Raw genomic sequence first — 26,495 nt, 5'->3', positions numbered from 1 at the left:
TATGAATTACATCTCTCTGTCTTACAAAGGTGAAAGAGGATCATTGTGGAACGCTTGCTAAAAGTTTAAAAACAAAAAGAAAAGATGACTTAATTCTTTGGTCCTTGGCAGTCACAATATAATTTTTAAAAATTTTACTAGACTCTCTCCTGCCACACAGAGTCAAGCATGAGGGTCTAAGTCATGAGTTTCAAGCACTTCTGGAGATCAATAGAAAATATACTGGGCCAAGATACAGTTTCAACTGGAAATAAAAAAGCTTGTACATGCAGAGCAAAGAGTTTCTTAATTTTTTAAAAAAATTTTTGAGTTTAATGTAGACTCTTTTGAATATCTGATGACATTTATGGCCTCTTTTATTTTAGAACTAGACACTTATACCTTCAAATGTTTAATTTCAAGGGTCAGACCCAATGGAGATGTAGTGGTTTCTCACTTGATACTGATGTTCCCAGAAATATCTAATGGTTGGATTTATAGCAACAAATATTTGCCAAAGAAAATATACCATAATTTAGAATCATCCAGAGAAGGTCTAGCATTTTTAATCAATGAGGAACTCTTTCCAAAAATGCTCACTATCATTTGTGTCTTCTTGTAAAATGTAAGTAATATTGCATCACAGTAAAAAAGGTCTACGGAAATGAGCAATTTTTTATGATCCATAATGAAGACAATATGTTGCTCTGGTTACAATAACCTTTGTGATAAACAATTCTGTAAACCATGTGCTTTCTGCTGATTGCTTTCCATTTAATCATTACTTTCCTCTAAAAATAGTGATTGAGTATAGGCTCAGTGTCTTGTAAATAGGAAGCTTGAATTTCTTTGTGCCTTAATTCATCATAGTTTTATTTCTTCTACCATCAAGTACCAAGCTTTCAATTCCTTTCACCCTCTTTCACTACAGATGTTCCAATTATCTTAGTCATGACAGAACTGCCCCCAAACAACCACACTATCTTACACACACACACACACACACACACACACACACACACACACACACACACCTCTCTTCAGTTCTTTGGAGAAAATAATGCATGCGTATTTAAAGGTTCCTATCTCTTTTGGTGACATCACCATAAACCAAAGCACTTTCTACTTCTTGATTGGCAAATGTGCTCCATCATTTTTCTCACGTTCTAGTTTTGTTCAGAGAATCTGCGTGTTGGCTTTATCGCCAGTTCTTGCTGTGATGTCTAGTAATCTGAACCAATTCAACCAGATTCCATTATAACAATTTAAGTGTCCCATGATATTCTTTATATTGGGATTTTATGTACTCTATAAATATTAGGCAGATGTTAACATCTAGTCAGAATCAAAATATCAGCTGGGGCTGCAGTTCTTACCTGGGCCTCAGGGTCCTCTTACCAGCTCAGTGGTTGTCTGCAGAACTCATTTCTCTCAAGCTTTTCATATGACCACTCCACCTTCGGGCCAGAAACGGAAGGTTAGAGCCCTCCCATGCTTCCTGTCTCTCTGACTTGACATTCTGCCACATTTCTCGGACTCCAACTGGAGAGTTTGCTCTCTGCTTTTAAGGGCTCATGTGACTAGATTAAGTCCACCTGCATAACCCAGGATCTTCTATTTTAGGTCTGCAACCTTAATTACTTCTGTAAATTCCCTTTGCCTTGTAACAATATACTCACAGGTTCCAAGGATTAGAGTGTGGGCATCTTTGGGGGGCGGCAGGCATTCTTCCCACCACAGAGACCTACAGGTAAAGTGGCATGGACGTTCAGAGAGAGAGAGAGAGAAAGAGAGAGAGAGAAAGAGAAGGATCAGGTATAATTAGAACTATCTGGAAGAACTATCTAATTAGAACTATTAGAGGTGGGACCATTTTAGCTGGGCCTTGAGGTATAGACAGAATTTTGATTGGTGTAGATGGATATTTTGGATGAAGAGAATGAAGTGTTTCGAGTTTAGAAGAAATGGTGAGTTGTCAGATTTGCGGTAGGAAGGATGAAAAAGTAGGTTGGAGACAAGGAGTAGAGGAATTTCAATTATCAGTCAACAGTTCACTCTTACTAACCTATGCCTTAAAGACATTAAATAAAAATAAATATTAGAATTAAAAATTAAACAGAAACATTCTTTAACTGCTACAAGTGAATTCTGAGACAAGTCAGTTTGCAATAGTTGGATAAATTTGTCAGCAGGAAGTATAATGTTACTGGTTTGCTGTGGGTTGTAGGAAAGGTATGAAAATTGATGAAGCCAAATACAGAACTGGTACCCCTGAGCAATTCCTGCATAAGGACTTCCCACTAATATTTGGCATTTTCTATGATGTGAGGCCTCAGATTTTATAGATGTTTACGATTAGACATCATTACAAAATCCTGTTTCTACCACAAATGTGAATGACTTGCAAGTTATCCCTTTTCCCCCTTCATTCATGAAAATGATCAAGTATATTATGATTTGAAAATCTAGAGATTAAAAAATACAAAAGGTATTATAGAATAAAAAATCCTGTTTGCAGTAGCAAATGAAAAGATAAAAGGAAATAAACCTAAGAAATAGGCAACACTTACATGAAAAAAACCTTTAAAAACTATCAATGAATATAAAAAAGATTTGAACTAATGGAAAAATATCAATTCTTCCTATATTATTTTAAAATTTAATATGATATCAATAAAATACCAAGTTTTCTTTTTTAAAATTGGACAAACTAAATATAAAATCCATGTGGAAAAATAAACAAGAATATCCAAAAACTAAAAATTCTAAAAAAGAAAAGCTAAGCAGGGGGACTAGCCCTATCACATAGTAAATTATACCCTAATGTTTCAATATTTTAAACACTCTGACAGCAGCTCAAGGCTAGCCAGAGAAACCAATGGAGCAGGACAATTCAAAAAGAGACCCAAATGCATGCCAAATTATAATAAAGCCATGTTAGGTCCGTGGAAAAAAATACATGTTAGTGAATAAATGTTACTGGGACTACTGGTTGGCTACCTAGAAAAAAACTGTATCTATACCTCATACTGATCTACAGGATAAGCTCCAAGTAGATAAAAAATATCAACGTATTAATAAAAATTGAACTCATGAAAGCACTAGAATGAATAAGAAAATTCCTTTATGATCCTGGAATATCAGAAACTGTAAGAGAAAAGGTATATTTGATAACATTAAAAATGTATTCATGGAGAAAAGCAACATAAACAAAGTCAAAATATGCTATTAATAATAATTGAAAAAAGACTTGCAGCAATATGTGAAATAGCAAAAAGATTGGAAATAATTTAAATGCCATCTGTAGGGACCAGTTAATAAATCATGTTTGAGCCATACAATGGAAGACTATGCTGCTTTAAAAAAGAATAAGGAAGATCTGCATGCATTTATACAGAAAGAACACAAGTTATATTATGAAGTGAAAAAAAGCAAAGTGCAAAACATTGCTTTAGTATGTTAACTTACATATAAAAGGAGGAAATTAAGGACATATATTTAATATTTGCTTGTATATGGATGAGGAAACTTTGGTACATAAGAATCCAATAATAGTGCTTATCTGGAGGTTGGGAAAGTGGTTGGAGATGGTCACAGGTGAGAGTAAGATTTTTCTCTCAATCCCTTTTTATAGTATTTTATATTACTGATTTGCAAATTTAAATTAAAAAAATCTAGTAATATCTTGCTTTTTCTAGGCAGCCCTAATTCATTCTATTAATTCTTGTTTTAAGTTATCATAAGGGAGTGAGAAAGGATGGCCTTGTTAAAAAATCAGCTAACAGAGAAAGATAAATTATCAAACAGAAAGTAAGAGGAATAAACTCATAGCACAACTGCCCTTTTGTTTTGTTTGGTTAAACACCTGGGACTCAACTCATTGTCTTTATGTTAACCACCTGCCGTATCTCTAAGAGAGCCCTCAGCAAACAGCAGGGGTGTGAGCTCCCTGCTCCAGCTCTCACCAGACCACACTGAAAGGACCCTGATAAGCCGGCCTCCCAGAGAAGAGAAAAACAAACAAACAAAAAACAAAAAAGCAGATGCAGCAGCTTCACAGTCATTTTTTTCTATCAATTGGCAGCAATCACTTTTTTAATTTCTTTCTGCATCCCTAATAAAAACCCTCAATTCCCTACCCTCACTGCTAACACTCTTTCTTTTAGTGTCATGCCCTTCTCACGCTTTGAGAAGTAAAATAAACTTTCTTTCTTTAAAACTATTCTAATCTTTGTGTCAAGAAATCTCTCTCTATCTACATATGAATTTACATCCTAACAGAGTGTGTACCATCCACAGAGAATTTCACGGCTCTCATAGCCACTTCTGAATAGTCAGTCACATCCTCGTAGTTCTCTGAATCCATCCACTGGGGGTTAAAATAAAACTCCAGGGATCTGGTGAGCCAGGGTATGGGTTTTGGGGCCAGGAACGGAGCAAGTCAATCCGTGACTAGGATGCAGAGTTAGCAAATATAAGGCACATACTGCCCAAACATTGGCCAGGAACCCCACTCTGAATTTCTTTCCCTCTTTCTCTGGCCTCAGTGACTCTACCCTGACTCCTTGCCTCTCCAAAGCCCTATGAGCTCCAACATGTGTAGAGTCAAAGGAGAGAAGTATGGAGAAAACTGGACAGAGAGGTAGAAAATTGCCATTTTCAGGTGCTACGTACATGAGTGGTATTTTTGGTTAACGAGATGTTTTGGAAAAACTGCCTAATATTTCTGTTTAAACCCATTGTTATCTTATGTTTAGGTGTGTCTTTCTTTCAGAAGTTAAATTCTGGGAAAAGAGACCTGGATCCTTTCAAATAGGGCAAGTTTTGACTCTGAACACCAATTATGTGCATACAGAGGGCAGATGACAGAAGGAGCAGGCAGGCTTAGAATAAACAAAATTCCATTCCAATTAAACAAGAAAACTTGGATGTACCTCAAGCAAGCTAAAATTACTGTGATGCCTGTTGATGTTTTAACTTCTCTTCTTCTATTGGATAGGAAGCATATAAAAAAGCAGAAGAATAAGGCCAGTAACTTGAGAAACCAAATAAAATATTTCTTTTTTTGAAAAAATAATTTTTAATATAAAGAGGCTGGCTGAAATGGAGATGAGATTACAATATGAATGGCCTAGGAAGAACAAAGTCTACAGTGATTTTGATAACTGACCATAGTGGATAACATTTTAATTCCTTAAATAAACCTAGAAAAACTGGGGAAAAAATCAGATTGAAAGAGACTCACTCAAGCTTTGAAAGGAAACCCAAAGTTAAAATAAACAAGGAACATTAAGTGCTGAAGATGAGTTTTAAAGAACACTCAGTTTTACCTAGTATCTGCTCTAAGTTTTTCTCAAAAATTGTGCATCTTAAGGAGAGTATTTCTTCATATTTCTGCTTTTTTGTTTAATAGAGAATACCACTTTAGAGAAAGACTGAGAAAATTTTGCTAAATACTGTGACTGACTTAATCATGACTGTAGGAAGGCTAGCTATTCAGATCTTGAAGTAATAATTTAGATATCACTATGAATAGGATGATAGCATCTGCTCCAAAATAGGGTATTCAAATCATGGTCAGAGTATCAGGAGAAATTTAGAGGCCACTGAAGTGCTAGCATAAACGTGCAAATCTGCAAAATAACCTTGGTCAATATCATACTGTTTTACATATGTTGCTTAGAGGACAACACGGAAATTGGCTCTTCAGACAGGTGCAATTTTCAAAACTAGAATTGGATCTTAGGTCTTCAGAGCCTAAAAAAACAAGAAAAGCAAACAGAACTTAAGGATAATGGTGAAGTATATTTAATGCTTACTTGTGCAACTTAAAAGCTGGTGATTTTTTCTTTGTATAATATCATATTAGCACAGTAATTTTCAAAAGTTTTAAAAAATGGTGGAATTCACTTTTCCAATATTATCTTCTACAGAATGTACATACATACAGCACACAAAAATAGAATTTTATTGGTTTTAAGCTATTTTATACGTTCACATTTATAATAGTTTTCACTTATTTATAAAACCAGAGAAAATGGACTGTTGTGACAAATTGATAATTTGAAAGCAAGAGTTACTATCACAGTAGTTATGACAGTTGCAGTCTTTTGTCAGTTTCAACACTCAACTAATTTTTGTATTTTTGTTTTGTTTGCAAAACAGGGAGAAAATCTTAATTCATTAAGTAGGCATAAATAGCAGCTTTCTAACCTACTCAATTTGCATTCTTAGGGTACTGGACAATTAAAAATTGATCCTGAAATACTACAAAGGACGATAGATTGCTTTTCTACATTTACTCATCATCGTTTCCAACTATTGTCCACATAATTGAGCAGTGTTCAAAGTTCAGAGAAGTTGATGAAAAGATATAATCAAGTTTTTGGTAGAAAATACTTTTAAAATTTATCTTGTAACATAATGTGATATTTTGGTGGCCTTGTTTTAAAAAATCTTTTGTATACCTCAATGCTTGTCTCTATCATATACTCACTTAAAGTTTCAAAATAGTAAAATGGATTTTGTTTTGCATGTTAAGTCCAAAAATTGGTTTCATTACTTAGGATAGTATGATTGAAACCTGAATAGACTAATGAATCTTATTCACGTTGTAAAAATTATTGGCAAGATACAAAAGCTGATGAAAAATGTATAATCTAATATAATGGAAGTCTGTACTCCTCAATAATAAAAAAGTGTGCATATATATTTTAAGAAATTAATATTTTATTTATAAGAGATTCAACTATATGGAAAGAGATGTTAAAGCAAACATTATCTTGAAATTTGTACCTAAATGATGTCATCTGACAGCACAAGATCAGGCATTAATATGCTCTCTAATGTGTTAAGATTTGACAGTTAACATTTTTGAGCAAGTGGTTTTGTGTGTGTTACAATTTAAATCATATCTAAAAATGTGTGAAGTAATGTTTGAATTAAACAAATGTGGGACTCCTGAAGCACATTTTGAAATATCTTTTAAGATATCTCAATAGTAGAGTCAGAGTTTTGGGACTTAGGGTTGCAAACAATTAGTACAAGCCTAAAATCCTGAGCTTTCATGTTGATGTATAAATCCCATAAAGCTCTTAATCACTCCTAGAGCAAGCTTTCATCTAATTCTCCCGAGAGAGTTATCAAAGCAATTCTTGGAGTTGAATTAGGGCATGTGGGAGCTCTTCAGAGGATAGGTTCCATATACTTCTAATAAATCAATATGAATCCCAAGCTTGTCTAACTAGAGTTTATCACTTTTCTAAAGTAGAATAACAGGAAGGAGAATAAACTAAGATACGAATACCATCATGATTGTATTAAGTTTATTTCTTCAGAATGCTGTGCCATGACATTATGTCTTCATACTATGATTAAAAAGAGGCTGAATTTCTTTTCTACAAAATGTAAAGTTAAACTTTCTATAAGTTAATAACAGAACATTTTATAAGACTGTCTCACAGTAAATTTTTCTGGTTTGGCCTTTCAATAATTTTACCCTTTGTCTATATTGACTAAAGGTTTTTTATTTAAGATATCATGAACAGTAATAACTATTGATGAAGATACAATACCTTAACTTTTCTCAGTAGGCTGGTAGCCTAGGCAGAAGCATAAAAAATATTAACACATGTATTCTTTACATTACTGACGACTTAGGCAAATTACCAGGCTCTATATTTATACCCTAATTACAACTTTCACTTTCTGTGTCAATTTCATGAAATGAAATCTATTAAAAATACATGGTCTTCATATCTTAGTTTATTCTCCTTCCTGTTATTCTACTTTAGAAAAGTGAGAAACTCTAGTTAGTTAGCAACTCTTTTCCAAAAGTAGGCAATGTAAAACTAGTCAGTTTCTTCTAAAGCATTCATGTTATTTTCTCACATTTTCATCATTATGATAATTTTCCAAGCAATCTGTGAAAGCTAATATCACAACTCTGACTTCCCTTAATTATGGGCTTGTTGTGAGAGCTGTATTTGCATTCTCCCATCTTCTTCCTGTTTTGACCTCCCCTTACTATGTTAATCTGTGAAAGTACTGAGTGGCATAAATCATTTTCAAAAAAAATTTTACTTCATTGTGGTAAAAATACTTAATATGAGATCTATCATTTTAACAAAATTTTAAGTGTACAATAGTGGTTGACCATAGGTACAATGTTGTATTCTTTTTGCCTCTGTGTTGTAATGGGCAAGCGGGGGGGGGGGGGGGGTGGGGCCTGGTGGGTAGTGTTGTGGGAAGGGAAAAAGGATGTCAGAAGAGGGTGGTTCACAGGACTCACTAGCTGAGGTGCAAGGGTAATATACTGCAGTATTAGAGTTGAACACATTTAAAGATTTTGCTGGACTGCCAGATTTGGTCAGTCAACCTTAGCCTTCTTGCTTAGATAAATTTTAGCTGGATTGAAAAAGCTTATGAAATATTTATTAAGTAAACCCATCCACATACCCAGGACATGGGCAAAAGCCATGTTAGCAGATTCCTGGTACTGTAAAAACCCCATTTTTCACCAATACTCAATTAAAAGTCTCTGCCATATAACTAATTCTTGCTTAGTGCTTTCCTAGTAAAGGATTAGAAGAGGGTCCATTAATCCAAATGGGAAAAATTGAAATAATTATTCTTGTTTTTGGAATGTATATATATACAGATACTTGAATGTGACCTTCATTCTAGAAATTCACACCGCTTAAAAAATAATAAAGCCATATTAAACTGAATTAAATAGTAGTCAAATTATGATTATCTGATTGACGAGACAACAAATGTATCTGTTTCCCATTGTTTCTTTGCTGGCCAGTTCTTCCAGCTCCCCATTGATTGACACAAAGCAACAGCCTTGAAAGAATTGATTTCTTTCTTCCTGTTTACTAATTCCCATATTGTCCATCCTATAGGAGAAATAAAGTACTTTGCCATATCTTCCAGCTTCCAGGAAAAAAAAAAAAACTCTATCTGGATTAGAAAGCCCTAAGATAAGTGGGGCAGGTGATATTGTCAAAAAAATTAGGAAGGCATGACTCAGGATGGTTAATCTATCCAGACATAAGGTGCATGGGTGGTGCCTCATTTATTGCATCTTTGACTGGAAATATAGAGATCTGATGATTTTATCCATTCTTTCCCCCTCATTTTGCTGCACACAACATACAAAAAATTATTCAGGTGGATCAAAGACCTAAATGTGAAAAGCAAAAGCTTATAAACATTTTTTTTAGAAGTTAGGGGAATATTCTTATGGTATGAAAGCAAAAATGAACAGATTATAAAAGATTGATAAATTTGACACAAAGTTAAAAACTTGTATATAAAAAAGACACTATAAACCAAGTTAAAAGACAATGACACAAGAGGGAGAAGATATTTGCAAGATTTTAACAGAAAAAAACATTGCTCCAGAACCTATAAATAACTCCTACAAATCAAACAGAACAACTAAAAAAGAGAAAAGGATATGAATAGTTAATTCATAGATGAGAAACCCCAAATAAACATATTCAAAGATGCTCAACCTCATTAGAAGTTTGGGGAATGCAAAGTAAAACAACAATGACATTTCATACTCCAAAATTTTAAAGTCTATTAATACCAGGTGTGATCGTGTGGAGAAAGAGGGAATTTTTATAAACTTCTGATAGAAGTATGAACTGGTACAACCATTTGGGAAAGCAATTTAGTGATACTTAGTAAAGCTGAAGAGAAATCTATCCATTTTCATGTGTATACCTTAACTTTTGTACATACACATAAGGAGACACTATAAAGATATTCATTACAGCAATGGCAACAACTAGGAAAATGGACACATAAGTGATAAAATTCTATATGGCAGCTACAATGAATAAATATATGCCTGATACATATCAAAATATTATGCTGGGTGAAGAGCAAGTTTCAAAATGTCTATAATACAACTTACATAAAAATATTTAAATACAGGCCGGTGACAGTGGCTTATACTTGTAATCCTAGCACTTTGGGAGGCCGAGGCAGGAGGATCACTTGAGGCCAGGAAATCAAGTTTAGCCTGGGCAAACATAGCAAGACCTTGTTTCTAAAAAAATACAAACATTAGCCAGGCATGGTGGAGCACACCTGTAGTCCTAGCTACTTGGAAGGCTGAGACAGGTGGATTGCTTGAGCCCAGGAGTTTGACGTTGCAGTGAACTATGATGATACCACTCACTGCACTGTAGCCTGGGAAACAGAATAAGACCCTGTCTCCCCCCTAAAAAAAATAAATACGGTTAATGTAGTAAATATACACAAATATGAACAGAAAAGATAGAAACTATAATCAGGATAGAGGCTGCCTTTGGTGAGAGCAGCATGGAGGGGACTAGGAAAAGGGGAAATAAAATAGGGGCTTTCACATGTCTGTAATATTTTATTTCTTTAAAAACAGTTGCTGAAGCAAGCATGACAAAACTTAACATCTATCAATACTGAGCGATGAATATATATTATTCTCTACACTTTTCTGCTTGTTTAAATCATTTCCTAACTACACAATAAAATGATAGTTGTATATCTTAAAAATAAATCAATAATAGAAGTTCAAAACTAAAAATTCAGGCTACTTAAAATTTTTTAAATTATTTCCCAAAATAACAATGATAAAACAAGATATTTTAAAAAATTTTAAAGCTGATTTTTAAAATAAAAAAATCCCTAAGCATTAAATAGCAGGACTTATGGAATGTGGCCAGTATGTTCTTTAGATAAAAACTGAAGGTCTTTAATGCATTTATTTCAAGAGTTAATTCAGAACAACTACTATAAACCCTGCGGCAAGTAGCTGAAGGAAATAATGAGGATGATTATAGAAATTAGTGATTTCAAAACCAGGTCTTTATAAAAAAAAAGAAAAGACAAATTTCTGGAAAATTTAAGAAAATAAGGAAAAAACCAAATAAGTGATATTAGAAAGAAAAAATACATAATTACAGAGCAATAACAGAGAAGTAAAAATGAAAAGAGAATACTATGCATGCTGGAGATGTGGTGTGTGAACAAATTGGAAAACATATTAAAAGAAATAAAATATATATACTAATAAAATCTTGACTCCAGAGGAAATAGGAAACCCAAGTAAAAGATAACCAACGGAAAAATTAAGAAAGTTATCAAAGGCTCTTTCCACAAACAGCAGCTAACAATAGAATTAACCAATATATTAAAATAATTCATCATATGGTATCAGTATGTGTAACTTATCCTATCAGTAGAGCAAAGGAGAAAAGTCATAATACTTCCCGATAGTTCTTTAATTAGCATTTTGATGTGATTTAATGCTCATTACCTATTTAAATAACTCTTTAAGACTAATACTGAAACAAGTTATCCTTAATAAAACAACAAATTTCTATCTCAAGCTAATATCCAATATCATACATAAGGATGAAATACTAGAAGCACTCATGTTAAACTAGAAATAAAATCAGAATTCCATATCTAGCATTGTTCTTGAAATTCTGGAAAGGACAAAAAGCAGAAAAAAGTTGTATATATGTAGTAAAATAAAACAAATATTTATTTGCAGGTAGTATATTATTATTATTTATTATTTTATTATCATTTATTTTATTATTATTTACTATTCACAGGTGTTTTTTTATTTAAAAAACCAATAGAGTCAATTGAAAGTCTATTTGAATTAATAAGAGTATAATAGAGATTGGATATATACACATACACATGTATATATTCTAGTAGCTTTTCAACACATCAGAAAATATAATTTAAAAAGCAAAAAGGGAAATCTCACACACACATGCATCTATTCTCTGTCTATCCCATAAACAATAAGAACAAAAATACTACCTTGGGATAAACCTCAATGACAATATTAATAAAATATATGGGAAAAATACCCTGCTTATTTAAAAAAATCAACATGTATACACTAAAAGAAAGTGCACATCACTTATCATTTTATATAAGAGAAATAAATATTAGAAAGGTATTCACCATTCTCAAATTAATATATTAATCCAATAATTTTTTTCCATTGACAAAGTGATTCTAAAATTAGTCAGAAGATTAAACAGATGAGCATCCAGCACAATATCTAGCTCATGGTACACACTCAGTGTCTGTTAAATAGAAGCATTTACAGAGAAAAAACTAAACTAGAAAAGGGAGTCATCAACAAAACTGAAAGATCAAGAAAAAGAGTGAATAACTTGGTAATTATGATCTCAATATTGGGTTTCAGAGGGGGGACTCCATATATGATTTATTTCTTCCCCACAATATTGAAACAATTGAGAAATCTGTCAAATGAGTGAGGCAAATGGGTAATGGCCAAGATATTGCCATCATCACTGATAAAACTGATGTTGAGGAATGTGAGTGCCAAGATGCAGGCTACTGGCTTTCCTAACCTGGTAGCCCAGTATCAGCAAAGTTGTCCACCTAGCCTCAGTCACAGCTGGATCTGGCTGAGAACAATTGAGAACACATTCTCTCTGGTCACATTTGCTCTGAAGAAGAGAGAGAAAGGGATTGGGCTTAATATCCATCAGCCACAGAACAGAACAGAAAATTCACTTGTGGTTGTTTCATAGTTAGAATACTATTTATCATTGAAAAACAATGAATCACAGCCACACTCATCAAAGATAAACCTCAAAGACAGAATAGTAGCAAAGAAGTAACTCACAGAAGATGCCACCCTTCAATTTATATAAAGCTCAAAATAGACAAAGCTACATGATACACACTCTCTCTCTCTATATATATATATAGAAAGGAAACCTTTTAAGCAAGGGAATGATTATCACAAATGGCAGGAGAGTGGTCATCTCTGGGGGCCGGGTGGGATGGTAACAACAGTCACATACAGGGTCCTTCTAAGGCACTTATTTATGTTAAACTTCTTGCGTGAACAGTAGATATGTATTTTATATATTCTTTTGTATGAATGATATATTTCAAAATTGAAAAAAACAGAAATAGTATGTCAAATAAGAACTAGAAAACCATTCCCCCTACAATACCTACATCTTCATTTTCCTGAACATAGCACCATAATTCAACCTTTAGCTGCCTTGCTTGTAAAGCATCAGTTAACCTCTCTCCACTTTTTGCCACATATTTAAAAAAATTTATTTTAAAATAACTTTAGATTCACAGGAAGTTGCAAAGATAGTACAAAGGAGTTTGTGTATCCTTCACCCAGTTTCCCCCAGTGGTTATATCTTATACAATTACTGTACACTATCAAACCAGTAATTTGACATTGGTGCAATGCGTGTATAGTTTTATGTCATTTTATCACAGGGGTACATTTGAATGACCATACTGTAATCAATGTTCAGAACAATCTCATCACTGCAAAGATATCCCTCATGCTACCCTTGTAAGGTCATGCCCAGCCCCTGCTGCCCATCATCCCTAACACCTGGCAATCATAAGTCTGTTTTCCACATCTATTAATATAATTGTCATTTTGAGAAAGTTATGTAAAGAGAATCATACAGTATGAGTTTAGCTTTAGTTATTCAGCATAATGTCTTTGAGATTCATGTACATTGTTGAATGTCTCAATAACTCATTCCTTCTTATTACTGAGTGGTATTCCATGGTATAGACGTACCGTAGTTTAACTGTTCACCTATTAAAGGACATTTTGGTGGCTCCCAGTTTGGGGCTTTTACAAATAAAGTTGCTATGAACAATCAGATACAGGTTTTTGGGTAGACATAAGTTTTTATTTTTCTAGGATAAATGCCCAGGAGGGCAATTGCTGAATCATATGGTAAATGTATGTTTAGTTTTTAAAGAAATACCAGTTTTCCAGAGTGACTGTACCATTTTACATTTCCATCAGCAATACATGAGATACATTTTCTCTGCATCCTCATCGGTGTTTGTATTGTTAACTGTTTTTAAAATTTTAACTGTTTAGTATGTAGTGAGCTCTCATTATGGTCTTAATTTGCATTTTTCAATTGGCTAGTTGTATTCATTTCCTGTCATTGTTATAACAAATTACCACAAATGTAGTGGCTTAAAACAATACAAGTTCATTCTCTTACAGTTCTGAAGATCAGAAGTCTAAAATGAGTCTGCAAAGCTGTGTTCCTTCTAGAGGCTCTAGTGGAGAAGGTTTCCTTGCTTTTTCCAACTTCTAGAGGCTGCCTGCATTTCCTGACTCATGGCCCCTTCTTCCATCTCAAAGCTATCGTCATAGCTTCTCCTCTCTTCTCTAGCCTCCTGCCTCTCTGCTAAAAGGAACCTTGTGATTATGTTGGGTCCGCCTGGATAATCTAGGGCAATCCTCTTATCTCAAGATCCTTAACAACTTAATCACATCTGCAAAGTTCCTTTTGAATGTAAGGTAACATATTCATAGCTTCTGGGGACTAGGAAGGTAGACATTTTTTAGGGGACCACTATTCTGTCAACCACAGCTAATGATGTTGAGCATCCTCTCATGGGTTTATCTGCCATCCTGATATCCTCTTCAGTGATGTCTTTTGTTGTTTTCTAATTGGACTGTTTATTTGCTAGTTTGTTTCTACTGTTGAGTTACGAGAGTTCTTTATATATTCCAGATATAAGGCCTAGTCAGATATGTGATTTGCAAATATTTTGTGAGTCTGTAGCTTGTCTTTCCATTTTCTTCACAGAGTCTTTCAGAGAACAAATGTTTTAAACAATTTTGATGAAGTCCAATTTATTGATTGTTTTCCTTTATGAATTTCATTTTTACTATTGGGTCCAAGAAGTCTTTGTCCAGCCCTAGATTATGAAGATTTTCTCCTAATTTTAAAAACTTTTATAGTTTACATTTTAGTCCTTAGTCCATGATCCATCTAGATTTATTTTTTGTGTAGGGTGTAAAGTCTAGATTATAGTTCATTTGCTTAGATTTTCTATTTCTTTGATGACACTTTCTATTATTTCATCTGTTTCAAATGTATTTGTAATTGCTGAAGAACATTTTTATGATGGCTGCATTAATATCCTTGTCTGGTAATTCTAACATCTGTGTCATCTTGGTGTTGGCATATGTTGACTGTCTTTTCCAGTTCAAGTTGGGGTCTGTTTGGACCTTTGTGTAATGAGTGACTTTTGATTGAAGCCAGTGTGTCATTCCTTAGGTCCAAGGTCTCTAGCCATCTGCCTTTTCCTCTCCATTTTTCAGACTCTTCCTATCTGTTTTATACATAAGTGTCCAGAATGTTAGATGTGCTGAGCAGGAGGAATAGGGAAAAATATGTCTACTCTACCTGTCTGGGAGTGAAAGTCTGCATAAATTACTTGTAATGGCATTTTGGTTATTGAGCACAATTACACCACAATATTTGAATGTAAAAATTTTTTCTTTTTTTTCATTAGGTCTTATTGCCAGTGTTTTGGTGAATATACTTTGTTTCATGCCAGTAGTTATTGCAGGTGTCTGCATCAGTGGACTGAGATTTATAATTTCAATATTTACCTCCAAAATCATGGGATGCATATCTGCATTGAAGGAGTTTTAAATATTAATTAGATTTTTAAATACACAACTTCTAATATCTTCCCTAGACAGTCCTAAGAGTTTTAAAAGGCAATTGACTTAGTAAAAGCTAATTATTTCTGCACTTTGTATGAATGTCATATAATTCTACATCTCTAACCAGAGCCATCACATCTGGTTGTGCAGATTGTACATTGCACAACTCCTGGGTGTGAGGTGCTATTCACATGTTTTCTATTATACATGGGATACAGGAAAGGAGAAATTATGATACTACTTGGCTTCTAATCCACTGTCATCCTTTATGATCTTTATAAATCTTTAGTGTTCTTACTTGCTTTAGTAGAGCAGAGTAACTTGTTCAAAGTTATCCAGCACTCCTTAGGTGCAAAGTTAATTGGATTCTAAATCTTCTAACGTCTCTCCTCCTTCCATATATAAACACATTACTTAAAAAGTACCACTGGGAGCACAGGACTCTGAAATGCTGCAGGGATATAGATAAAAAGTCGAGGGAGGGGATTTATAGCTGAGAGCAAGGTGATGTTTCTATCTAGGGTTAACTTCCATTTCATGTTCTAGATTTGAGACTTATGTGCTTTTGGCCTTGGTAAGGAGCAAATAGTTCCTGGACTTATTTCTAGACTCTCCATGCAGCCCATGGGCTGTAGATTCACTGTGGGAAGTGATAGCTCTGTACTCTGTGCTCCTGCCCTGGGTAAGGGGGAATGGGGGTCTGCAGAGGACCCACTGAGGAGAAGAGAATGGAACAGGAGCTAGTAGTACCAGGGAGGGCTGGATGTTTTTCCCAGAGAAGGGGACATAGGTGGACAGTATGAAACTATGGGAAATATGTAAGTAAATATAGCACCTTGATTTTTAAGAATTAACATTCATTGAAAACTCAGAAACAACAGTGAACGGTCAACTAGAAAAAAATCAGTGTCAACAAATTCTTAAATAACTAATTTTATAATGTAAAATATCAATTTGGGGGTACTATCTCTAAATAGTCTTACAAGAATTAAGTATTTACCAGAAGTTAAGAAACATTCATTTATACAAAGTATAACACATTAGTTTTAATTACTCATTAAAACAAGGAGGCCCCAAAGTTTACAAACAACATCCATTTGTAAATAATTAAAAATAAAGAGACTATTTCTTAAGTAGTTTTCATAAATCATATCTTCCTGCCACTTGCTTGACTTATGAAATTTTACATGATCTCAAACTCAAATTCTACACTGACTCGGGATTGTAAAATGTGTCCTCAACTGCTTTAGCCCTTTAATAAGGATGTTGTCAGCGTAAAATAAGGTAGGCATTTGGAAATTGCTTTGGAAAAAAATACGTAAGTTCTTAACATGGTTAGCAGTTTATGTTGTTAATTTTAAATATTCTTAAGACTGAACCTTTAACATGCACTGTGAAGCCCTGCAGAACATGGACCCCCTTATCCACCCTGCCAGCATCAACTCCAGGGCTCTCTCGGACCTTGCTCCACTACCCTGGCAGGGGGCCTGCCTGGCTGGAGCTTGTTATGGCCATTTATATGCGAACTCATTTCTCTCTTAGAGAGGCAACAGTTATGTGCAGAAGGTATGAACAATTCCAAGAATTCAAGAATTAGCCTCAGTGATGTTCTTTTTTGAGAATGATTTCAAAATACTTAAACAAGAAGGTCATCTGTTAATGGCAATGCAATGATAGGAAGTCACTGGTGACTCTGGCCTTTTTTGCTTCCCTTTAACTGGTTGATATAATAGCTATGGCTGGAAGGGGAGCTTTATTATCTTTGGCAGGTTTCTCTTTCTTTGTTGGCTAGCAGGGATTCTTTAAGTCTTCCACAACCTAAAGGCAAAGATGGTAAGGTTAATCCTGTGCACAATAGAGTACGTGAAGCCAAACAGTACTAGCTGAACACATGGCTTCTTTAGTACTAGTATTAATAATTGCTTAGACTTTTTAAGCATAGGACTTTACTAAATTTCCTGATTGGAGATACAAAGACCACTCTGAGTTTGCTCATTCTGTATTATTATGCTACAATTGCCACAACAAATACTACACACTAGGTGGCTTAAAAAACAGAAATTTATTTTTTCACAATTCTGGAAGCTAGAAGTCCAATACCAAGGTGTTGGCGTCATTGGTTTCTTCTGAACCTCTCTTCTTGGCTTGAAGATGGCCATCTTCTTCTTATGTCTCTTATGTCTTCACATTCATTCTTCACATTCATTCACACACATGTCATTCTTCTGTGTGTGTCTGTGTCCTAATCTTTTATTATAAGGACCAGTCATGTTGAATTAGGGCCCACTCTAATGACCTCATTTAACTTATTAATAGTTACCTCTTTAAAGAGGCTGTCTCCATTAACAGTCACATTCTGAAGTACTGGGGGTTAGCACTTCAAACTATGAATTTTAAGGAGACACAATTTGCCACACAACACCTTCCAATTCTATTTCTGATAGGTTGGTTAGTCCATTGGAATGGACCATTCCTAGCAACTTCTCATAGCACTGGTGCCTTTGTGGATACAGCTTCCAGACTTTGCACTGGAATACTGGCAAAGGCTAAAGCAGATTCAGTCTTTAATTCCATATGATAACAGTGTGGTAATTCTGTATATAGGAGCCACATAGATAAGACTGAATTTTTTAGAACCTATACTTATTCAGTAAAGTATTGTGTTTTTGTTGCAATAGCTTTATTAAGATATGATTCATATACCATATAAAATTCACCAGTTAAAGTGTGTAATTCAGTGCTTTTTAGTATATTCACAGAGTTGTACAACAACAAATCTAATTCCAGGACATTTTTATCACCCCCCCAAACCCACATCCATTAGCAGTCACTCCCCTTTTCCCCTCTCCCCTGCCCCTGTAACCACTAATCTACTTTCTGTCCCTCTTGGCTTGCCTATACTGGACATTTCATATAAATGGGATCATACAATATTTGTCCTTTTGTGACTGCCTTCTTTCACTTAGCATAATGTTTTCAAGGTTCATCCATGTTGTAGCATGTCATCAGTGCTTTATGTCTTTTTATTGCCAAATAAGATTCTATTGCCTGGACACATGACATTTTGTTTGGATATATCATATTTTGTTTATCCATTCATCAGATGGAGGATGTTTGCATTGTTTCCACTTTTTGGCTATTATCGATACTGCTGCTATGAATATTTATATACAAGTTTTTGTGTAGACATGTGTTTTCAATTATGTTGAGCATAAACTGAAGAGTTGAATTACAGGTTTTAATGTAACTCTATGTTTAACATTTTAAGAAACTGTAAAACTGTTTTTCAGAGTGACTGAATTTTACAATCCCTCTAGCAATGTGTGAGGGTCCCAATTTCTCCAAATTCTTGTCAACACTTGTTATAGTCCATCTTCTTTTTATTTTAGACATCCTAGTGAGTCTGAGAGCATACATTGTATTATTTCTATTCTCTTAAAATCGTTAAGGTATGATTTTATGGCAGAGAATGTGGTCTATCTTGGTGAATGTGCCATGTAAGCTTGAGAAGAATGTGTAATCTGCTGTTATTGAATGAAGTAGTCTACAGATGTCAATTGTATCCAGTCTATTGATGGTGTTTTTGAGTTCAACTATGTCCTTACAGATTTTCTGCCTGCTGAATGTGTCCATTTCTGACAGACAGGTGTTGAAGTCTCCAAGTATGATAGTGGATTCCTCTGTATCTCCTTACAGTTCTATCAGTTTTTATCATATTAATGACACTCTGTTGTTAGGCCTTGATAACTTTTCTTGCTTTGAAATCTTGCCTGAAATTAGTTTAGCTACTTTCTTTTCACTAATGTTAGCATGGCATATCTTTTTCCATCCCTTTAGTTTTAATCTATTTGTGTCTTTATATAAAGTGGGTTTCCTATAGACAACATATAATTGGATCTTGTTTTTTGATCCACTCTGACAATATGTCTTAACTGGTATATTTGTACCATTGATGTCTAAAGTAATTATTGATTTAATTGGATTAATATCTACCATATTTTTTATTGTTTTTTATTCATTGCCCTTGTCCTTTGTTTTTATTTTTGTCTTCTACTCTGTTTTCTTCCTTTTGTGGTTTTAATTGAGCATTTTGTATGATTTCATATTTTCTCTTTTCTTAATATATCAATTACACTTCTTTTTTTTTTTTAGTCTTTCTGGTGGTTGCCTTAGAGTTGCAATATACATTTATAACTAATCCAAGTCCATTTTCAGGTCACACTATACCACTTCATGGGGAGTACAAGTACTTTATAATAAAAAAGTATGCCTAATTCCTCCCTCTCATCCGTTGTATCACTGCTGTCATTCATTTTGCTTACACATAAACTATAATAATTGACTTCATTGTTGCTATCATTATTTTGGACAAATTGTTATCTGTTAGATCCATCGAGAATAAGAAAAATAAAAGCTTTATTTAACTTTCACTTGTTTCTTCTCTAATGTTCTTCATTTCTTTATGACCTGTATCATTTTCCTCTTTGCTGAAGAACTTCTTTTAACATTTCTCGCAAGGCAGGTCCACTGGCCTATTGTTTTTCAAGACTACAGCAGAACTGGAGAGATAGGAATGGGAATAGGGAGAGATAAAAGCCATGAAGTTTGCAGTTCTTACTGAGATTTAGCCATTTTTCTTGCATAAATGCACACATGGCTGAAGAATTATTGTAAGCCTTTGATTAATATCCAGAGTTCTGAAAAAGTTGATTGTCATGATTTTTTTTTTTGCCAGTGTTCTCATCATTTTTATGGAGAAATAGATTTTTGGAAGTCCTTACTCTACCATTCCAGAAGTGCTTTTTCTGTATTGTGTTAATAGTATCTGTTTTGGTGTGACTGATTCACTACCATTTGAAACTCTCCCAGTCATGGTGAGAACTACTTGCTATATAAGCACTGATAAGAATGATCTTGCTGGGAATGTTTTGCTATCCTTACTTGATACTCTGTTTCTCCTCATGTCTCTTTTCTTAAATATAGCTACAGGTAGAGAATAAATAAAAGATGTGTCAGGATACAAGAGCATGAATGCTAAATCAGTTAACCAGAAACTTCCAAGGATGAAACTGATCAGCCCTTTGGGTCTAAAAAATAGAAAAGATTCAATTGTTATCACTTTCAGGTGGATATAGATTTTTTTTTTTCAAAAAAAAAACCATTTAAAGTAAAAATACTATGTTACTTTTGAAAATAGAAGTCATTGCAAAATCACATGTGCTAGAGTGAAGGTAAAGCAATTGTTTTTGCTTCTTTCTTATTTTAAAACAATCCATAGTTATGCATATTGTTTCTTAAAATAAGATGTAAACATAAGATTTTGACATTAGGTTGATGCTCGCTTAATAATATAATTAAAACAAAAATTTTTTAGGACCAGGCTAGACTTACAGTAATTAATTATATTAAAAGTAGAAATAATAATTTAGCAATGTTTTAATAGAAAGATGATTATTGGATAGTTATTTCTTGTGATTTGAGATAGCCAATTTTGCCATAAAGCTTGCAGATTATGGATGTTTTATATCAGATTAGGCACCATGGTTCTATTACATAAGATACTTCCTATTTATAAGTTAGGAGCAAAGGGAGGTGATATAATTAAGTGTCTAAATTAATTCTATACAACAACTAAATTCAAATCATAGCAATTTAAAATGCCATTATCCTGACAAGGATGAGCCAAAGTTTATCATTACTCTCTTTATATTTAAAAATAAAAGTATTTGCAGAGCAAATTAATTGAATAAGTAAATTCTCAGGAATAAACAATAAAAGGTAAGCGCTTAGACATTATTAACATATTAAATTATTATTAATTATCCATTAAAGCATATCAGAAAGATTCCTCATTTAGAAATACTTTAATAATGTGTATCTAGATATGCATTTTTGGTCATTTATCTATTCATTAATATTTATTTCATGTCAAACTGTGTGCTAGATGCTGACAAATGTAACAATGAAAAGACAAACATGGCCCTCATGGAACATGGTAGAAGATCCAGCTCTAACCATGAATCCATCCTTCCAGAAGTTGACAGAAATGAAGTGGATGCAAGTTGACATGAGTGATATAAAGGAACCAAAGGGGCTGAGATATAAGAAAAGAACAGGGGAGAAGCTCCTACTACAAATAGTGCAGTCACAGGGGACCCCTCTGACAGGGAGTCCTAAAGGATGAGACATTCTAGGTGACTTCAGGGAACCACGTTAAGCAAGGGAACAGCATGAACAAAAGTCCTGAAGCTAGAAAGAACTTTGAGTATTCATGAGTGAAAAAAGTCAATGATACATAGTAAGAAATTGGGGGTAGAAGGGAGTAGAAGGGTGGGTGTCATGAAATGAAGTTGGGGAAAAAGGCAGGGTCCAGATCAAGCAAGGACTCCATAGGTCATACTAGGTATGAAGTTCAGCGGTTTCCCCTCAAGGATACAGTGCCTATATCTATTCAACAAATAAAGCAGGAATATTTGGGGTTAGATGGTGGAGTAGAAAATCATTAGAAGCTGGTTCCTTTGAAAATAAAACAAATACATTGCTTCAAAAAATTATCTCTGTCAAGGAAGCAAACAAATTTACAACCTTTCTTTCTGTTCTGTGATACTGTAAATTAATTTAGGAAACTGCCAGAGCTTTAACTATACCAGAAACATTTACAGGTATCTATGATAGCTCGAAGGACTTCCAAGTTGTACCCTCATGCCCTGAAACATAATGGATTGTTTTAAGTAAAACTATCAAAACAATGAGGTAAGACAGTTTTAGGATGAAAATCAAGGAAGATTTCAATAATGACAGCTAATATTTATTGAGTACTTACTATATGTCAAGCACTATTATCAGTGCTTTATATGAACTAATTTATTTAATCTCCATAAGTATTATTATCTTTTCAACATGTGGAAACTAAGGCAGAAAGAACTTAAGTAACTTGCTGGTGGCCATGTAGCTGGAAAGTTGTAGAACTGGGATCTGAAGCCAGATAATCTGACCTCAGAAGCATGTTGTGTCCACTACACCTTACTACCTAATCTTGGGGTAATTCTCTATACTCTAAGGTTTGGTTTAGCCATGATATGTGCCTGGAAGCTCAATCATCAGCTTATGAAGAGGAGGCTCAGCTGCCTATATGATAAAAGGCTGATTTTATTTTTTCAGTTAGGTAGAGTCACTCTTATGAAGAGGATAAAAATAAAGACTTTGGTTGGAAAACCAAGTTAACATTAAATGACTGCCTGATACATATACAGAATCTGAGCCAGAAATGTGTCTGTGAGGGAGGGGGTTGCTTAGGTCATCCAATCTCAGAACACAGTCTGTCCCCCATTCCACATCCCGAAATAATTTGAGATGACTCATAAAGGAGGTGGCCATGGAATTATAAGCTTGGAAACCAGGACCTTACTAAGTGTGCTAAGGAAAAGATGGAATGGTATTTGACATGAGCACATTTTTTATCATATTTCTAAAATTTTGATTTTTTTAATTGTGTTGATTAAAAACATATTCCTGCATTTGCAGTCTAAAACTAATCCAGAAATATGTGAATTTTAAAGGAATGCTTTCTTTGCAGAATAATATTTCTGGATATTCCCAGTACATATCAAAACTTTATATCTTAGAAATTTCATAACGTTATTTTCACATATCTTTTAAAAATTAAATGTTAATTTGTAGAGCAGTATATCCTATCAATGAATTTTATAATTCAATGTACATATTTAAAATATAATCCTCTAAAAGAAAATATTCATTTCCCATAACTTTTTTGCATGATATGCCAGTGATCTTCCACTAGAAAGAACATGAAATCACAATATGTGAAGAACCAAAAGAAGTCTTTTTAAAAAAGATATGTAGAAATCTCACGTTTTTGCTTGAAATAACATTTTCTACTTGCTAAACTTAAACTTTGTTTTGTAACTTATGGGAGTGAATATAGATTGATATGGATCTCACAGCTATGTGTATATTTGTCCCAGCATAGTTGAATTATATTCTGGAATTTTCTTCTGTTTATGATGGCCTATAATAACAGAGTGATTAAAAAAGAGAGAAAAGAAGGAGAACTTGAAATGAATGCTGAAAGAACACAAAAAGACACAACCAGAAATCCAAAGCATAAATCTAAATGGTTAAGAAAGATGGTAAAAGCAAGCTATTATTGAAAAAAACTTGAATGTATTTTAATTACTTCATTTTATGCATATAATGATGTTAACAGAAAATTAAAATTAATTAGCTTCTGAACACTTTAAAAGCTGAGAAATCTTCAGAATACTCCAAAATTTTGCCACAGTTATTTCATAGTTAAATATGACTATCCTATTAATTATTCCTACAAATGTATTTACATATTCAAAGTATTGATATTTGCATGAGAATGATGACATTTTAGAAGTACTTGAGATATAATGATACAGGAAAGGCACCATGGATTAAGTATTTCATAGCTTTCCATTTTTAGGTATCAAAGTATCACATCATAAATATGATATTATCAGAACTATATTGAATTGAGAAATATGATAAAAGCACATTATCTGTGTTCGGAGTAATAGTAAAACTACATGAAGCAAAAAAAAATTCACTGGATCTTTATGTGAGCCAACAGGTAGCCCTGACACATCAGAGTTGCCTTGGAATTGAAACCATATTATTATAGCTGAATTATAGTCCCAACGGGTAAGCCTAATGCTCTAAAACATTCACTGTGAAATATTTTAGATTCTAGACATTTTCAGTTAGTAGAAAATCCTTGAATCTGTGCTAATTTTGACTTTGTTTTCCAATGTTCTACATGATCTATAATTTTAAGTAGACTTTATTTTCCATTCCAAGTTATAGCATAGTCTGATACCTTTTCAAATACATAGTTGGTTAGAAATGTTTATTATATGAAATACATGGATACTTTCTTATTAGATATGCTATTTTATACATAATCAATATTAATAAAATAATGCTTTTAAAAACTTGTGTATTGTTCCACAAATATCTAATTTATTCTATGACATGTGAACACAACTTTTCAACCTAAAACCAACTTAAAGTTGTTCTTTCGAACATAAACTTCCAGAGACAATTTTGTTAATTTTATACTGTCAGCTAAATGTCAAGCATATTTGTGGCTAGACATACAAAGGTTCTAGTTAACTTTATTCCTTATAACCATTATCTTCATTGTTTTTCAAACTTACATCACATAATCGATTTTCCAAAAGAAGTCTAGTTTTTTGGTAGTACTTTGCATTTTGTTCCTCCATTTGTTACTTCAAAGAGAGTTAAGAATCTGTTATAATGATATTAGGCCTTAAAACATCAGCATATACTGATTTCAGTAAATACTGTGAGGTCTGTCATTTTAAGAGCTTGATTTGTAAGTAAACACAGTAAATATTTCTGTATGCACAAAGCATAAAACTCCATAAAAATTTCAAATTTAAGTCCTTTGTTGCATCACACATGATTCACTCATTCCCACAGAAATGCTTCAATTACAAGTAAGTAAAAAGTGTTCAATTAATAAAGGGTGCTCAAAGGATACTCAAAGTATTAAAGAAATAAGGATATGAAAATATGTTGGGGACCCTCCACTGGAGAGAACACAAAACCACAAATACATGAAAAAAGATCAAAAGTAGTCTTTTAGGAAATGTTAATAAGAGTTGATGGAAGATAAAAGTAATATATTTGGAACACTCTAGGCTAAACAGCATTAACATGGCCCTTCACTGCAGGACTAACCAGAACCTGCAATACGTACACTGTTAATTATCAGGAAGATACATAGGCAGAGTTTCTGAAACAGCTTTGACAATGAAAATTTTTTGTTTGATTTTGGTGGTGCACCTCACAGAGGACCTATGGTAAATGCTTTGGGAAATGCTGTAGTAAATGTTTATGTCACCAACTCATTATAGAATACATTTATTGAGGTTTCATTTAAATCTAGAGTCAAGTGACAGTATATGATTTTCCACTCTCCATTAATAGTCATTTATCTTTGCAGTTTACTTTGGATGAAAGAAATTTCACCTATTTTCAAAAATATAAGACCCTGAGCTAATAAACAAAAGATACTAATTTCAACTTTTAAAGTCTAATTAAAAGCTCCAAGAACATATATCAGGGCAGCAGAGAGTCCAGAAATAAACCTATGCAGTTACGTTCCATTACTTTTTGACCAAATTACAAAAACATTTCAATGGATTTCACCAAAATAAAAACTTCTACCCTGGGAGAGATGATAAAAAAGTGCAAAGGCAAGCCACAGACTGAGACGGAATATTTGCAAATCATGTATCTAATAAAGGATTTACATCTAGAATATAGAAAGAACTTTCAAAACTCAACAATAGGAAAGAAAACAAACAACCCAATTAAAAAAATGAGCAAAATATTTAATGATTCAATGATTGCCATATCATTGAAGATATGGCAAAGAAGCACATAAAAAGCTGCTTAATATCATTAAGTATTAGGGCAATGCAAATTAAAACTGCAATGAGATACCACTACATGTCTATTGGAATGGCTAAAATAATAAACAAAGAACAGCACCAAAAGCAACAACAACAAAACTGGCACCACCAAGTGCTGGCCAGGATGCAGGGCAATTAGAACTCTCATATGCCGCTGGGAATGTAAAATAGTACAGTCACTTTGCAAAACAGGTTGAGAGTTTCTTAAAAAGCTAAAGGTCCACTTATAGAACTAGTAAGTTCACTTCTAGCTATTTACTTGGGAGAAATAAAAACATGTTTATGCAAAAAACCTATTTATAAAAGCTTATAGCAGTTCCATTCATAATCATAAAAAATCAGAAACAACCCAAATGTCTTCCACAGGTGAATGAATAATCTGAGGTACATTCATATAGCGGAATACTACTCAGCAATGAAAAAGAGAAATATTGATACAAATAATTTGGATACATCTCAAATGCATTAGACTATGTGGAAGAAACCAGACTCAAAGAGTACATGATTTCATTTAT

The sequence above is a fragment of the Lemur catta genome, chromosome 18 (genome assembly GCF_020740605.2).
Source record: "Lemur catta isolate mLemCat1 chromosome 18, mLemCat1.pri, whole genome shotgun sequence".
NCBI classification, from domain to species: Eukaryota; Metazoa; Chordata; class Mammalia; order Primates; family Lemuridae; genus Lemur; species Lemur catta.
This window is presented reverse-complemented; position numbering follows the sequence as displayed.